Consider the following 5636-nt stretch of genomic DNA (forward strand, 5'->3'; position numbering starts at 1 on the left):
TCAGAGCAGTTCCTCTATAGCTGAGGGAGGTTTTTGTACGATGCTCTGACACAGTGAAACCCGTTGTACATCTGCTGACAGTAGTAATCTCCAGCATCTTCAGCCTGGACTCCACTGACAGTCAGAGTGTAGTGAGAAGCAGACACACTCCCACTGAAACTCTGTCGCCCTCCTCTGACCACAGTGTGTTTTGACAGTTTGGGTGATAAAGTGGGTGTTTCACTTTATGGTGTTTTTCAATCATGTATTTGGTACAGTTTCACAAATCTAAGCATAAAAACCAAAACAGATCATCAAAATGGCTCATGTTTCAAAACTCTAAGCACATTTCCAACTGACTGAGTACAACAAACAAAGTCACATATCACTCTTTCAATTTGGATGCATATCTAATCGAATTATCTTTTCTTTTTTTTATTTCACCTCTATTTAACCAGCTAAGCTAGTTGAGAACAAGTTCTCATTTACAACTGCGACCTGGCCAAGATAAAGCAAAGCAGTGCGGCACAAACAACAACACAGAGTTACACATGGAATAAACAAGCGCACAGTCAATAACACAATAGAAAAAAAGAAAGTCTATATACAGTGTGTGTAAATGGCGTGAAGAGGTAAGGCAATAAATAGACCATAGTAGCAAAGTAATTACAATTTAGCAGATTAACACTGGAGTGATAGATGAGCAGATGATGATGTGCAAGTAGTGAAACTGGTGTGCAAAAGAGCAGAAAAGTGAATAAAAAACAATATGGGGATGAGGTAGGTAGATTGTGTGGGCAATTTACAGATGGACTATGTACAGCTGCAGTGATCGGTTAGATGCTCAGATAGCTGATGTTTAAAGTTAGTGAGGGAAATGTCTCCAGCTTCAGCGATTTTTGCAATTCGTTCCAGTCACTGGCAGCAGAGAACTGGAAGGAACGGCGGCCAAAGGAGGTTTTGGCTTTGAGGATGACCAGTGAGATATACCTGCTGGAGCATGTGCTACGGGTGGGTGTTGTTAACGTGACCAGTGAGCTGAGATAAGGAGGAGCTTTACCTAGCATAGACTTATAGATGACCTGGAGCCAGTGGGTCTGGCGACAAATATGTAGCGAGGGCCAGCCGACTAGAGCATACAGGTCGCAGTGGTGGGTGGTATAAGGGGCTTTGGTAACAAAGCGGGTTGCACTGTGATAGACTCCATCCAGTTTGCTGAGTAGAGTATTGGAAGCTATTTTGTAGATGACAGCGCCGAAGTCGAGGATCGGTAGGATAGTCAGTTTTACTAGGGTAAGTTTGGCAGCATGAGTGAAGGAGGCTTTTTTGTGAATTAGAAAGCCGATTCTAGATTTGATTTTGGATTGGAGATGTTTGATATGAGTCTGGAAGGAGAGTTTACAGTCTAGCCAGACACCTAGGTATTTCTAGTTGTCCACGTACTCTAGGTCAGAACCGTCCAGAGTAGTGATGCTAGTCGGGCAGGCGGGTGCGGGCAGCGAACGGTTGAAAAGCATGCATTTGGTTTTACTAGCGTTTAAGAGCAGTTGGAGGCCACGGAAGGAGTGTTGTATGGCATTGAAGCTCGTTTGGAGGTTAGTTAACACAGTGTCCAAAGAAGGGCCAGATGTATACAGAATGATGTCGTCTGCGTAGAGGTGGATCAGGGAATCACCCGCAGAAAGAGCGACATCGTTGATATATACAGAGAAAAGAGTCGGCCCGAGAATTGAACCCTGTGGTACCCCCATAGAGACTGCCAGAGGTCCGGACAACAGGCCCTCCGATTTGACACACTGAACTCTGTCTGTGAAGTAATTGGTGAAGGCAATCATTTGAGAAACCAAGGCGATTGAGTCTGCCGATAAGAATACGGTGATTGACAGAGTCGAAAGCCTTGGCCAGGTCGATGAAGACGGCTGCACAGTACTGTCTTTTATCGATGGCGGTTATGATATCGTTTAGTACCTTGAGCGTGGCTGAGGTGCACCAATGACCAGCTCGGAAACCAGATTGCACAGCGGAGAAGGTACGGTGGGATTCGAAATGGTTGGTGATCTGTTTGTTAACTTGGCTTTCGAATACTTTAGAAAGGCAGGGCAGGATGGATATAGGTCTATAACAGTTTGGGTCTAGTGTCACCCCCTTTGAAGAGGGGCATGACCGCGGCAGCTTTCCAATCTTTAGGGATCTTGGACGATATGAAAGAGAGGCTGAACAGACTGGTAATAGGGGTTTCAGCAATGGCGGCGGATAATTTTACAAAGAGAGGGTCCAGATTGTCTAGCCCAGCTGTTTGTATCTGCTGTTCAAAATGAAATATTCACTTACTTCTGATATGATTTCCTTGTAAATTGTTAACAATGCAATTAACTATCACTTAATTAATCAAACTGCTCAACAATGATAACTACCGAACCAAAATAATGTAGTGCCTGGTTAACGTATAACTGCTAAACACTGTACATTTCTTTATTTTTACCTCGTAAATGTAGAAATTTGACATCAATTTATGTTGGAAGGTAAAACCAAACTATATATGAATGTGACTGTAAATACTACATCATCATTCTACATCAACCATTTTAATTTGCTCAAATTACGTTGGTAACCAGTTTATAATAGCAACATCGGGGGTGTGTGGTATATGGCCAATATACCACGGCTAAGGGCTGTATCCGGGCACTCCGATTTGCGTCGTGCATACGAACAGCCCTTAGCCGAGACAGGCGATACTGTATCAGTAGAGAAGCTGATTTTGCACAATGTTGCATGGGGCAGAAATGGCATACAACACGACTCTGTAAAAAGACCACTATTGTGAACCACTAATCTAACTTTGGGTTGGGGAAGTCCTGTGGTTCGGGGGTGGAACGGGAACTGTTTATCTTGTTCGGTCTCATCACTTGTTTTTCTGTCCATGTGTACCTGTTTTGTGTACCTCATTAAAAAGATAACCATTTGATCACCAATAAATAATAAATGGTATATGGACCTACGTACACTATGTACTGTATAAGGATAATAAAACTATAAGACTGACATACAGTGCCTTCAGAAAGTATTCATACCCCTTGAATTATGCCACATTTTGTTGTGTTACAGCCTGAATTCAAAATGCATTAAAAATATTGCATCCTTACTCATCTACACACAATACCCCATAATGACCAAGTGAAAACATGTTTGGGAAAACTTTTGCAAATGTATTGAAAATGAAATATAGAAATAGCTCATTTACATAAGTATTCACACCCATGAATACTTTGTAGAACCACCTTTGGCAGCTGTGAGTCTTTCTGAGTAAGTCTCTAAGAGCGTTCCACACTTGGATTGTCCAACATTTCCCCATTACTCTTTTGAAAATTCTTCAAGCTCTGTCAAATTGGTTGTTGATCATTGCTAAATAAAAATGTTTAGTCAAAGTTAGAGTTAAAAAAAGTAAGTAAAAATGTTACTCGGCCACTCCGGAACATTCACTATCTTCTTGGTAAGCAACTCCAGTGTAGATTAGCCTCATTATAGGTTATAGTCCTGCTGAAAGGTGAATTTGTTTCCCAATGTCTGGTGGAAAGCAGACTGGAAAAGGTTTTCCTATAGGATTTTGCCTGTGCTTGGCTCCATTCCATTTATTTTTTATCCTGAAAAACTCCCCAGTCCATAATGATTACACGCATACCCATAACATGAAGCAGTTACCACTATGTTTGAAAATATGGAATGGTACTCAGTAATGTGTTGTATTGGATTTGCCCCAAACATAATACTTAATATTCAAGACCAAAAATGAATTGCCTCATCTTTTGCAGTATTATTTTGGTGCCTTGTTGCAAACAGGATACATGTTTTGAAATATTTGTATTCTGTACAGGCTTCCTCTTTTCACTCTGTCAATTAGATTAGTATTGTGAAGTAACTACAATGTTGTTGATCCATCCTCCGATTTCTCATATCACAGCCATTAAACTCTGTAACTGTTTTAAAGTCCCCATTGGCCTCATGGTGGAATCCCTAAACGGTTTCCTTCCTGTCTAGCAACTGAGTTAGGAAGGATGCTTTGCCACAACTTTGGAAGTATGCTTGGGGTCATTGTCCATTTGAAAGATCCATTTGCAACCAAGCTTTAAATTCCTGACTGATGTCTTGAGATGTTGCTTCAATATATCCACATCATTTTCCTATCTCACACACCACCTACATCACACACTTATTTTGTGAAGTGCACCAGTCCCACAAAGCACCCCCACAACATGATGCTCCCACCCCCGTGCTTCCCAGTTGGGATGGTGTTTTTCGGCTTGCAAGCCTCCCCCTTTTTCCTCCAAACATAACGATGGTCATTATGGCCAAACAGTTATATTTTTGTTTCATCAGACCAGAGGACATTTCTCCAAAAGTACAATCTTTGCAAACCGTAGTGTGGCTTTATTATGGCGGTTTTGGAGCAGTGGCTTCTTCCTTGCTGAACGGCCTTTCAGGTTATGTCGATATAGGACTTGTTTTACTGTGGATATAGATACATTTGTACCTGTTTCCACCAGCATCTTCACAAGGTCCTTTGCTGTTGTTCTGGGATTGATTTGCACTTTTCACACCAAAGTACGTTAATCTCTAGGAGACAGAACGCGTCTCCTTCCTGAGTGGTATGACGGCTGCATGTTCCCATGGTGTTTATACTTGCGTACTATTGTTTGTACAGATGAACGTGGTACCTTCAGGCATTTGGAAATTGCTCCCAAGGATGAACCAGACTTGTGGAGGTCTACAGATTTTTTCTGAGGTCTTGGCTGATTTCTTTAGATTTTCCCATGATGTCAAGCAAAGATGCACTGAGTTTGAAGGTATGCCTTGAAATACATCCACAGGTACACCTCCAATTGACTTACATGATGTAAATTACCATATCAGAAGCTTCTAAAGCCATGACATAATTTTCTGGAATTTTCCAAGCTGTTTAAAGGCACAGTCAATTTAGTGTATGTAAACTTCAGACCCACTGGAATTGTGATACCGTGAATTATAAGTCAAATAATCTCTGTCTGTAAACAACTCTTGGAAAAATGACTTGTGTCGTGCACAAAGTAGATGTCCTAACTGACTTGCAAAAACTATAGTTTGTTAACAAGAAAATACACTCCAACCTAAGTGTATGTAAACTTCCGACTTCAACTGTATAAGTACTGTATAGCGGTAACCTATAGTGTTGAATACATGGTTTACAGTGTCAATATATGTTTAAGATTCAGCCTTTTTGTAATTTATGTTCCTTTAGGTGGGGATAAAGTTGTTTGTCCGTGTGCCAAATGTGTTGTTGCATCTGACATATGGTAAGTTCTACCTTCATTTGGTTCAGAACGATTTTGTTTGGCAGTGTTAGCAAGTTGACTCACTTCTTGTTGCGTCTTAGACTGAAACTGAAATGGTTGAACCCATATTGGACATCAAAGTGGTGCAAGGTTTGCTGCATAGATCTCGTGTTTTTCCGTCGTGCTCACTGCTCAAATACCTGTCCAGATTTTGACATACATTGGGGCAACTTCACAAGTATTACGAAATAGTACAAAACATTATGGTTCAACCAAAGCAGAAGTACATGTATTTTAAGAGAAACAACAAAGATGTATTCATGGAAACAAAATATATTTATTTATGCATGG

This window comes from Salvelinus fontinalis, chromosome 32 (genome assembly GCF_029448725.1).
Source record: "Salvelinus fontinalis isolate EN_2023a chromosome 32, ASM2944872v1, whole genome shotgun sequence".
Classification (NCBI taxonomy): Eukaryota; Metazoa; Chordata; class Actinopteri; order Salmoniformes; family Salmonidae; genus Salvelinus; species Salvelinus fontinalis.